Raw genomic sequence first — 12,108 nt, 5'->3', positions numbered from 1 at the left:
CAGTTATAGTCATAAGGTGTAATTCTTAATTGCTAAACTATATCTTTCACAGTGGTTATTGTTCCAGGAATTCAAGTTTGCTCCTGCGCAATATATCTCTTTCTTACACCCTAGCTTAGTAAAAAATTCTTAATTGCTTTTCACTGGGTGAGCACACCTCATAATCACAATTTCAGATTTGTTCCATGAGATACTTAAATGGCCCTGCAATTTCAGCAACTCAACTCCATACTTCAGACAACCTGTAGCCATAGACTCCATTGCCCAATGGACTAATACTGCCTGAAAACTTACACCTTAGATGCAGAAGGTATCCCTCAACCAAAAAATAAAACCAAAACCTTGAACATCATAGCTAGCCTAAAATACTATCAAAACATAGACAAATCATAAAGAGAGAGCCCTCTCTGATTACAGTTTGGCTAGAAGCTGTAATCCAAAGATTGGTTAGTGGTTACCCCAGCCGTATTCCCTTGGGAGTCAAAGGGAACAACCTGGGTGTTAACATAATTGGCGACTCCACTGGGGACAAAAGCATATTTTTCAACTGTTGTCTGTCCATAGATAGTGGTTCCAAAATCTTGAGCAGTCCCTTGAAACAATCCTAAAAATATTTCAAAAAATATACTGAAAAACAAGTTTAGAAGCTGGCTCCCAAGAATAGTACACAATATACAAGGTCAAGTCCTGACCCCCATCCACCAGCTGTTTTTGAAAACCCTAATACAATCCCCAAAATCATCAGGAAACAGCAAAGGCAGGAAAATCCTACTGATTTGAGTCCTGAGACAACTTACCCTGAACCAGTTCCTACTCCAATCAAGGTTCTATTTCGGTCTACCCCTGTTTCCCCCAGTTCACCATCTACCTCTCAAAGCCCTCCTTTCACACCTTCATCCACTGCACATATTCCCTTGACAAACACCTTACTTTCTACCGTTCCCATAACCCCTGTAGTACCAATCGTTCCTGTTATCCTGTTTATCCCTATCAATCCTATAAACCCTGCAAATATGGCCAATAGGTATGCACCCTTGCAGTTACCTACTAATGCTACAGCTCTACCACAGGACTACCAATCTAAGATCTCATATTTTGACTCCACTGGCCCTTTCACAGCTATTCAGCATGCCAAAAGGATGCAAGACCATTTTGAGAACTATGAAATACATGATGACAGTGTGAGAATGAGGATGTTTGTTCAAAGCCTGATTGGGGATGTAAGAACTTGGTTTAGATCCCTGAATGTAAATACCATCGCAACTCCTGATGAGATTTATCAAGCCTTTACTAATAGATGGGAGAAAAAGAAGGATCCCCTGCACATACTTGGTGAATATGACACAATCAAACGAGGTCCTCAAGAGACCGTTCTGGAGTATTGTGCAAGATTCAACAATGTATATAACGCAATACCACAAAATTTAAGACCTCCTCCTGATTTGGTCTTGTACAAATTTCCTGATGGTTTTGACCCTGATATGGCCTATCAGTTGAAGGAAAGAGCCCCTGAAACCTTTGCAGATGCCCAAAAGGTTGCTGTCACAGTAGAGGCTAACCTGATTGCCAAAAGAAACAGAGCAAGGTTGGAAAAGAGAACCACCTTCAAAGAGGAACCCTCAGGTTTTGATCAAAAACTGGATGCAATACTCACTGGTATGAAGAGATTGGGGGATAGAGTGGAATCAGTTGAGAGAAAGTCATCATGGGAAGCACCACAAAACAACCCTACTAGGAATCCAAATTTTAGGAGAACTCAAAACCCAAACGTTGGCAAGGCCAGTTCTGATCCAGACATAAGACCCCCTTTCCAAGAGAACTATGCTGAGACTTCCACATCAAGTGAACCCAATGAAGATCCTCACATTAATTTAATGGGTTTGGATGGTGAAAATCAAGTCTTTTTAACACAAGAAGATCATGAGGATGATGACATCAAGCTGTTCCAAACCAAATCAGGTGAGTCATTTGACTTTAAACAAGGCTATGACACAGCTGTTTATGAAGTCCATAAACAATACAAGCTAAGAAGCAGAACTGTAAATGTAACACAGCCTGAAAAGATAAAGGATAGCTAGCAGCCCAAAAGAGCCATAGTCACAGAGCCAAATGACACAACGGATTCACTTGCAAAGGAAGTAACCATTGAAGAAGTCACTGAACCATTTTCTTCAAAACAACAGCCTACGGCTACATCATCCTTGCACCCTAATCCAAGTATCACTCCTCAAGAGATAAGTAAGAAGGACAAGCCTCAAGATCAAGATAAGAATCAAGAAGAAGAGTTAGTGAACAAGGAAAGGACTGTCATCCACAACCCCAAGACCCAATCTGAAAAACCCTTTGACCTAGAAGCTGAGATTGGCAAATTGAAGGTAGCTATTCCTCTTTCAGAACTAGCCAAACATGACATTTATAAACAACAAATCAAGAAGTCCCTTCAACTCAATCACAACAAAGATGATGTCAATGTGTTGGATGACACCCCAGAATTGCTGTTCGGTCCAGAAGTTGATGGAAAAACAGTAGTCACAGGGATCTTACCTTTTTATGTCAGTTTACATGTTCATGATAAGATATTACACAATGCAATGTTTGACTCAGGTGCCTCTCACAACCTGATGCCCAAATCAGTCATGGAAAGACTAAATCTGGATATTACAAGACCCTATAACGACTTATTCTCATTTGACTCCAGCCAAGTCAAGTGCTTGGGTCTGATAAAAGATCTCTGTGTGTCACTTGTCCAATACGCCAATAAGACAATCCTGATTGACGTTGTAGTTGTTGATATCCCACCCAAGTATGGGATGTTGTTATCAAGATCATGGGGGGCCAAACTTCAAGGTTCCCTGCAGTTAGACATGTCATATGCCACTATATCTGTCTTTGGGCAACCAAGGAGACTATACAGAGAAACACTCATGAAATATATGGTCAGCAGTGAAGAAAAACCTCAAAACTTTCCTATATATGCTGTTCATTCTGACATAGACTCATATATTCTCTTTAATGATCATACAGGTCTTACAAATAATGATGAAACCAAGACACTCAAACAAGAGCAGGACATTAAGGAACAAACTGCTACCCCAGAATTAATGATTGATCAACCATTAAACAAAGCTGCTGCTCTAGAAATCAAACTGATCCAATCAAGTGATGAGACTGTCCTAAAAGACAAACTAAATGAAAAACCAGAACTTCAACTTACAATTCCAGCACACAAAGAGGTCATTAAGTCTCCCCTGGAACAAGAGATCCTATGGTTCCTTGAATTTGATGGCTCAGTCAACAAATTAGGGGCAGGAGCTGGAGTTTGGATACATAATAAACAAAACAGTCACGCAGAAGGCCGAGCCTATAGACTAAATTTCAGATGCACTAATAACATGGCAGAATATGAAGCTCTCTTACTAGGCCTCAAGCTAGTAAAGTTCTTACAAGCCACAAAAGTCTCAATTATGGGAGATTCAGATTTAATCATCCAACAAGTAAAGGGAAATTTTGTCACCAATGACAAAAGATTGAGGTCTTATAGGTCTGCTGTTGCTGAAATACTAAACTCCTTCACTGAATTCCAAATCACCAAAATTTCTAGGACCCATAATCTTCATGCTCATAGTTTGGCCACATTTGCAAGTACCTGCAAATTACCTTTGGAACCTAACAATTGTTTCACAGCCGAGATAAAACACAGACCCTCCATTCCAAACAATGTTAAAGATTGGCAAGTATTTGAGGATGATACACAAATAAACAATTTTTTGACTTTGCAGCAAGAATTTGCAGGATTAAACATTGACACTGAAAGAGCAAGTCAATCACAAATACAGAGTGAACAGAATAACCACCCAATATCACCTAGAACAGCTAACCAAATGCTACATCCAACCATTTTCAACAAAGAAAACATACAACAAATTCAACAAATCAGTTGTGAAGAAATAGCTGCTACAGAGGCTGAAATCATAGAGCTGAAAGACAATTTTCTTCCAACAGGCCTAACTCCATTAGAGGACATCTTTGATTCAAATGATATCCCTAGAAAACCAAAAATGCAGCCCTTAAATGTGGCCATTGAAGAATGCAACATTGGTACTATTGACAAGCCCAAGATAATAAAATTGTCTGCATCCCTACCCCCTGGTCAAAAACCTAAATACATTGACCTCTTTAAAGAGTTTCAGGTTGTCTTTGCTTGGGGATATGAGGATCTAAAATCCTATGACACCTCTGTTATCCAGCATACTATCCCTCTCAAGCCTAATCAAAAGCCATTCAAGCAGAAATTGAGAAGGATCAATCCCATGATTCTCCCTTCAATTGAAAAAGAACTGCAAAAAATGTTTAAAGCTGGCATCATAGCACCAATCATGTTTTCTGATTGGATTTCAAATTTGGTCCCTACAAGAAAGAAAACTGGTGAAATAAGGCTTTGTGTTGATCTTAGGAACTTAAATCAGGTGTCCCTGAAAGATAACTATCCCTTACCTAAGATGGATCACATCCTCCAAAGAGTGGTAGGAGCCTCAAGGATCTCACTACTTGATGGATTCTCAGGCTTTAATCAAATCCTAGTACACCCTGATGATCAAGACAAAACTGCATTCACAACCCCATGGGGAACTTTCAAATATGTAAAAATGCCTTTTGGATTGAAAAATGCAGGGGCAACATTTCAAAGAGCAATGGATATTGCTTTTGCCAAAGAGATTCATGACTTTCTAGTCATCTATTTAGATGACCTTACACCTTTCTCAAAATCTGATCAAGAACATTTGAAACATCTAAGGCAGATCTTCTTAACATGCAGGAAATATGGAATCTCCTTGAATCCCAAGAAGTCCCTGTTTGGTTTGGAAGAAGGTAAGCTGTTAGGGCATATCATTTCAAAGGATGGCATAAGAATTGACCCAGATAGGATACAAGCTATCCTACAAATGCCCCACCCGAGAAACATCAAAGAACTGCAAGCTTTCTTTGGGAAGATAAACTTCTTGAGAAGGTTTATCCCAAACTTAGCAGAATTGATCAGATTACTAAACAACATGCTAAAGAAGGATTCAAAAGTGAAATGGACAGTAGAAGCAAATCAAGCCTTTGAAGGTATAAAGTTGGTCCTTACCCAAACCCCAGTCTTAACAAATCCTCAATTTGATAGAGAATTCATCATTTTCTCTTTTGCCTCCCAGCATACCATTGCTGTTGTCTTGTTACAGAAAGATGACCAAGGAAATGAGAAACCCATTGCTTTCTTCAGTAGAGCTCTTAGAGATGCACCTCTAAAGTATCAGATCATGGAGAAACAAGCTTATGCTTTGGTCAAGGCCATTAAAGACTTTAGGATTTACATCCTTTATTCCCATGTTATAGCTTATGTGCCAAGCCCTATTGTAAAAGACATACTCACTCAAGAAAACTTAGAGGGCAGAAGAGGAAAATGGATTGCCACCATCTTGGAATTTGATATTGAAATAAAACCTACAAAACTAATAAAAGGGAAAGGTTTGTCCAAATTAATGACAGAAGCAAATTTCCAAGCCTTAGACATAAACCAGCTGGACAATGAACCGGAGCTGGCGACTCCAAAGATCAATGTAGCCTTTGAACAATCCCCTTGGTACTCTGATATATGTTATGTATTGCAAAACCTGTGTGCTCCCCCAGGATTGTCCAGAACTAAATGTAGGTTCCTAAAAATGAAAGCTTCAAGATTTTGTGTCATGGATGGCAATTTTCTTTGGAAAAACCATGAGGGTATATTATTGAACTGCCTGATTGAGAATGAGACTAACAATGTCACCAAAGAATTTCATGCAGGTGACTGTGGTGGACACTTGTATTGGAACTCCACTGTGGATAAGATACTAAGGGCTGGTTACTATTGGCCTACTGTTTTCTCTAAGGTCAAGAAGTTTACCACCTCATGTCATAAATGTCAAGTGTTTGAGCGAAAGAGAAAGTTGCTGCCACTTCCTTTGAGGCCTATTGCAACAGAGAGACCTTTTCAACAATGGGGCTTGGATTTCATTGGGGAAATTCATCCCTCATCTTCAGGCCAACATAGATGGATTTTGACAGCTACAGACTACTTTACTAAGTGGATTGAAGCCATTCCATGCAGACAAGCAAATGATTCCACTACCATTCAGTTCCGTGAGACCAATATCCTTTCTAGATTTGGGTGTCCTGATAAAATAAGAACAGACAATGTTGTTGCTTTCAGATCTAAGAGGATGGTGAATTTCTGCCACAAATTTCACATTACCTTGGGACATTCTATTGCATACTATCCCCAAGGAAATGGCCTTGCTGAATCATCAAATAAAAGCCTTGTAAACATCATAAAGAAGGTGTTAGAAGAAAATAAAAAGAATTGGCACAAGAAGCTTGTGAATGCCTTATGGGCAGATAGACTAACAACCAAGAGACCAATTGGGGTCAGCCCATATGAGTTAGTCTATGGATTAGAAGCCAAATTCCCTTCATCACTAGGGGTTCCTGTTATGAAACTACTTCAAGAAAGTCAAGCTGAACCAAATGATATGCAGAGAAGGATAAATCAAATAATATGTTTGCAGCAAACTAGAGATCAAGTTTACAGCAGAGTTCAAGTTTTACAAGAAAAATTAAAGAAAGCTTTTGATAGAAGGACTAAGGCAGAAGATTTCAATATTGGAGACAAAGTCCTCAAGTGGGATTCAAGAAGGGAAGATAAAGGAAAACATGGAAAATTTGATTCCCTTTGGAGAGGACCATTTGCTGTTCAAGCAGTGCAAGGAAACAATACTTATTTCCTTAAAAGTCTTGATGAAGCTGATTTGGATGAAGGTCCTGTAAATGGCAGGATGTTGAAGCACTATTTTGACTACCATCCATGAGTGCAGCCTAAGTTTCCCTTGTACATACTCGGGTGTATATATTACTTTCTGTTGACATGTAAAAATGCAATTTCTCAGGCTTTATAAGTTATCAGCAAAAGGCAAATAAGTTTAGAGTTTTACCAAGATGGGAAGAGCACAATTTTGGGATTTCAAAGAGGAATACTCCAAGTTTTGATACAAGAAGTCAAGGGCCAAGGCATTCTGACCTGTTGTTCTTGGTCTTTCAAATGAAAAACCATCCCCATGTGGAGCCACTGTTAGCTACCTATACCAATAGGTTTCATATTTCATGATGGGCAAAGAAAGTTCCAAATATGCTCTGCTTTGGTGATGCAAAGATCCCATATTTCCAAGAGAAAACAATGTGTGTACATAGTATGATGTTGACTCAATTTTGATGGATGGTCCAAAATCCTAATCTGGATCATGCCATGTTTCAATTTTTCTATTGTAGAATAGAGAAAGAAGTCTATCCAAACTGTTTAATCTTGGCAGAACAGTAGCTAGGTAGAGAAGTAAGGTTCCCAACTGCTTAATCTGGGACCTTGGAAGCAATAAAGGTAGCCTCAGATAGAATATCAAAAGGAAAAAAGACAAAGAAAAGAAAAGGCACATAAGGGTCTACAAGTCTAAGTGCACCCTCCATGAAGAAACAAAAAATGCTAGGCAAATAGATGGGTAGGTAGATGGGGTTGTTGAAGTGTCATTCCTTTCAATTGAGTGTGTGGTAACCTGTTTGCAAAGGAATATCAGTGGATTGAGAAGGTCCTCTTCTCCATCATGTTGCAGCAAAGAAAAGGAGCATGTCTAACTTCCTATTTTCCCCTTTCACATTCATTACTAACATCCCTTCATCAGTTGAGATTCATGAAAGAATTTAAGGTTTCATGTTGGTTCTTATCTCTTTAAAAGCCACATTTCTTGTCTAAAATCCTTTTCATTTTGATCTACTCCCTAAGCTAAGTGGTTTTCAAATAAACTTAGTGATATCACTCCTCATTGACTTCTTCCATTCATATTAACCCTTAACTTTTATTATCTAGATCCCCTATGTTACCCTTTCCCTATTATTATAAACACTATGGTGTATAAACCCCAAGCATTCTATAAATATCCCTCCCCTTGGCATTATAGCCATATGTTCACTGTGAGGGATTAAATTGACATCTGGTCAATTTTAGAACCCTAAGCCTTACCCCTCTTTCCCCTTCAGAGGTCATTTAACCAATTAACCCTTCATTTGCTAAGAAACCTTGTAAAGAAACCCATTTCCACCCCTAACCCGCTCCATTTGCAAAATACGTATAAAAACCCACTTTTTCCTATTTATCCAAAGTCTTGGCGCTATGCGCAATTTTATAAAAAACATTGAAAAAACCATGAAAATGCGCCATTGTTCTAAGGTCCCCGCCGGGCGCATTTACCAAAGAAAATATTATTTTAATCCCCGCCCGTACCCATATCCACCTGGCAGCTCAACAATCCGTCGACCGTCGGATCGGGCCCTTTTCATCCGACGGCCCTCATGCATTTCGGACCGGCCCCGACGTCCATGAATTACCTTCCAAAATTTGTCAGAGGGTGATGTCAGGCCTCTGCCACGCATCACCCCCACATCGTATCGGAGCCCCCTTTGACATTTCTGCTTCCGTATAGAAGGCGGTGCAATATCAAACCGCTAACCATTTCTGGTTTCGGTGAATTCGCCCTGCCAACGTCACTGCCAGCATCACTGCTACGTCAGCGCCGCGCCGGAACCCCCGTCCGCCATTGCTCCACCTATCCGCCACCTCACTATCCCCGTGGACCAATCCTAAGCCGCCACGTCACCCGATGACGTCATGCTGACGTCATCCGACCTTGACCCCACCTGATGACGTCATGCTGACGTCATCCAAAAAAAGCACCAATGTTCCAAAAATCCATATTTTTGCCAAAAATCCGCGTTTTTTGCACTTTTTGCAAAAACAACTGTTGTTTCTTCTGCATGAATTTTACGTCCAAGCTCACACCAACCTGCTGAAATCGACCTGGAGGACTGCTGGCACGCCATATACACCTGCATTCGTGACCATTGCTGACAGTGTACCAAGTATTTATCCCTGTAAATCCCTCCTGCGCCTGGTTTTGTCTGTGAATCGCCGAAAATAGCTTAAAACATGGAAAAACACATAATTCACTGGCAAATCCCGTGTGCCTAGTCCCCATTTGCAACTGTAAGGTCGAAATTCACCTGCTGAGCCTTGTTTGCCCGATTTTTTACAAAACCTGCATTCTGTTCGTGCAATCGTGAACAGGAAATCCAAACTGCACCAATTTGCTGTGAAAAAGAGTTTGAGGCCAAGGATTTTTCTTATCAATGCTTTGAGCAGTATTTCAATTGCTGCAAGTGCCATTGTATCCTCTGTTCCTCAGTAAATTACCTTTCTTTTCAAAGAAAACTCTTTTGTGTTGCTCTGCACAGTAACACCAGTTTATAAACAACAGAATCCTAAAAGTAGCCATGGATGCACCAGTAGCACCGGTAGCCTTGAATGTTGCTCCTTTAAATGCTCCCCAGAGAGAATTGGAATGGCAACCTCTAGCAGACCTGGATTATCAGATAGCAGAAGAAATGCTGATGCACAGCAAGTTTCACATTCACCTGTTGAATGAGTTAAAGATTAAACATGAGGCTGGAACAGATGTACTGGGTATTTGGGATTCTTTTCTCCCTATCTTCAAGCTTCCTCAGGTCAACCAGTTTCCTGACCTAATCCACCTGTGTGCTGATTGTTATGATGCCACTCAGAGGGCTGTGATTGACCCTTCAGGTTCAGTTGTTTTCTATGTCACCCCTGAAGCCATCAGAGAGATGCTGCAATTCAGAACTGAGAAGAAATTGGTTCCTTTATCACTGATTGATCTGATAAAGCAAGGAGCCAAGTTGACAGATGCTCAGGTCACCAAGCTAAATCAATTATACATTGGCTCTGACACTGTGATGTACCCTCCTATTTCCCATGTATACCTCAATCAATTGGGCAGAGACCTAGTAGATATGATCAGTCCCATTCTGGGCTACAATTCAATTGAGTTTGTTGATGAAACTGTGCTGGTAATGATGCTTATGTTTGCCCCTGGCAAGTCTCCAATCTGCTATGACTATGCCACCTACATATCAGACAAAATACATGAGCAATTAATGAACTTGGCAAGAGAAAGGGTGTTCAGATACACCTCCTACATCTACCATTTGATTTTGTACTATCAACATGAGAAATTTCATTTTGCTATGAAAAGAATGGATGCACAAGGAAATCTAAGGTCAGTGGTTTATTGGTCCTCTGCCTTCCACTGCCTATCTAATTCTCCATATACTTACTGTGAGTTCATAGATCTCTTCATCCACCCAGCCATGTCTCTGCTGATGAGCTCACCTCCTCCAAGACTAACTGATGAGATGCAAAGGGTACTTCAGTTGTCTAAATCATACAGCATTGGGGACTGGTACTTCTACCAGAACCACATAGTTATCAGGATATATGGGTGTGAATTTCCTCCCTACAGATTGCCCATATATGTGCCCATGAGATTGTTTGCCTTGGAATACTTCAGGCAATTTGGGAATGCTGATGTGCTTCACTTTTCAGGCAGAGGCAAGAAAGCACAGCTCAAGGTCATGAACCAATTAGGCCACTTTATCTATTACAAAAGGGAGGAAGGCTGGCAAGAGGCAGATAGAATGTTAGAATCCCTTGGCTTGCAAACCAGTTTCCTTTGGAAACCATATGACCCCGGTCACTTCGTAAGCCTAAGAAGGGTCAAATATAGGCTGGCTAGTTATGACCACGTAAGGATTCCTCGCATAGAAAAATATGCAAATCAAGTAAAATGGAGGAGAGGAACCTTAGAGGAGGCTGTCACACAAGAAGAGTTAAATCAAAGAGCAGTAATAAATCTGAAAAAGATGGCTGACCTTGAGCTTTGTTCACAGGTGTTTACTCTTCCAAGCACTCAAGTGGGAGCAGCTGCCTCTTCCTCCACAGCAAATCAGCAAGCAGTTAAAGCTACTCGGCAGACCTCTAGCAAAGGCAAAGAAAAGGACATGGAACCAGAACAGCCACCTCATGAGGAGGTGCAGCAGCAACAGCAGCAGGTAGAGCAACAACAACAACAGGTACAACAACCACAAGAGGGGCAGCAAGAGAAAGAGCAGCCACTACAGCAAGAAAAGGCAGCTGAGGCCCCAATTTTCACTGAGCAGCAGCCACCACAGATTGTGCCTCCTAGGCAAGAAACAACCGCTGAAGCCTCAGTCCTCCAAACCCCACAAAAAGAGGACATAAGTAGAAAGAGGGACAGAGAGACTCCCCTCACAGCATCCACCAATCAAGGAGAGAAAAGACACAGAATGAATCCCTTTTCTGAGGAAGAAATGCCTATAGGGCAATCTTTGGGCATGGGCCCACCTAGTATGGAGGCATCTGCTAGTTCCTCCCGGCAGGGACAAGAGAGGACAGTGGGAGGAGAAGTCAGCTCGTCAAGCCACCAAAGGGAAGCTGAAGCAGGCATCAAACAACAATTCATTGATATCAAAAGGAGAAATGAGCCACTCAAGATACAGCTCTATAATCATTTGTTGAAAATGGATCCTACTAACCAGCAAAGGCTGATGTCTGCATACGATGTACATGAGGGCAAGATGATAATGAGTCACTTTATGCCAGCCGTGATGCAGCCACAGTCAGCTGCAGATTACATCAGGACCAACCTTGAGGTCCTAGCCAAGGACATCCACCCGATGGATCAGATTGAATTACATAAATAGATGGGTGAGATGGTATATGCTAGCTTGGCAGATAAGACATTGGTAAACTACAGGCTAGAAAATAGCCTAAATAATACAGCTGCCCAACTTGAGTTGGAAAGGGCATCCTCTCAAGCAAAAGATAACAGAATCAAAGCCTTGGAGGAGATAATTATAGAACTTGGGCATGATCCCAAGGACATCAAGGCTGTCCAGGCATTATTGAAACTAAGGGATGCTGATATGGCAGCACTGAGAAAAATGGTAAAAATCCCAGCAACCATTCACCCACAAACTGAAGAAGTTGCTTAGCTGAGACATGACCAGGATGCAGCAACAATGCTAGTCTCCCTATACAAACAGCTGATCCAAACACAAGAGAAGCTGGGAGAATCAGAGGCTGCACAGGCAGCGTTGCAAGCAGCATTACAG

At 41.0% G+C, this 12,108-nt stretch overlaps 1 pseudogene; it reads right to left on the bottom strand.

The window, feature by feature from the left end:
- The window catches only part of LOC149139505 (lysine histidine transporter-like 8), a 157,976-nt pseudogene that overhangs the window by 99,020 nt on the left and 46,848 nt on the right, over nucleotides 1–12,108 (bottom strand).

This window comes from Pinus tabuliformis, chromosome X (assembly GCF_031772625.1).
Source record: "Pinus tabuliformis cultivar Carrire ecotype Pingquan chromosome X, CPIR1, whole genome shotgun sequence".
Lineage (NCBI taxonomy): Eukaryota > Viridiplantae > Streptophyta > Pinopsida > Pinales > Pinaceae > Pinus > Pinus tabuliformis.
The sequence above is the reverse complement of the archived record's forward strand: the minus strand, read 5'-3'. Positions and strand labels throughout refer to the sequence as shown.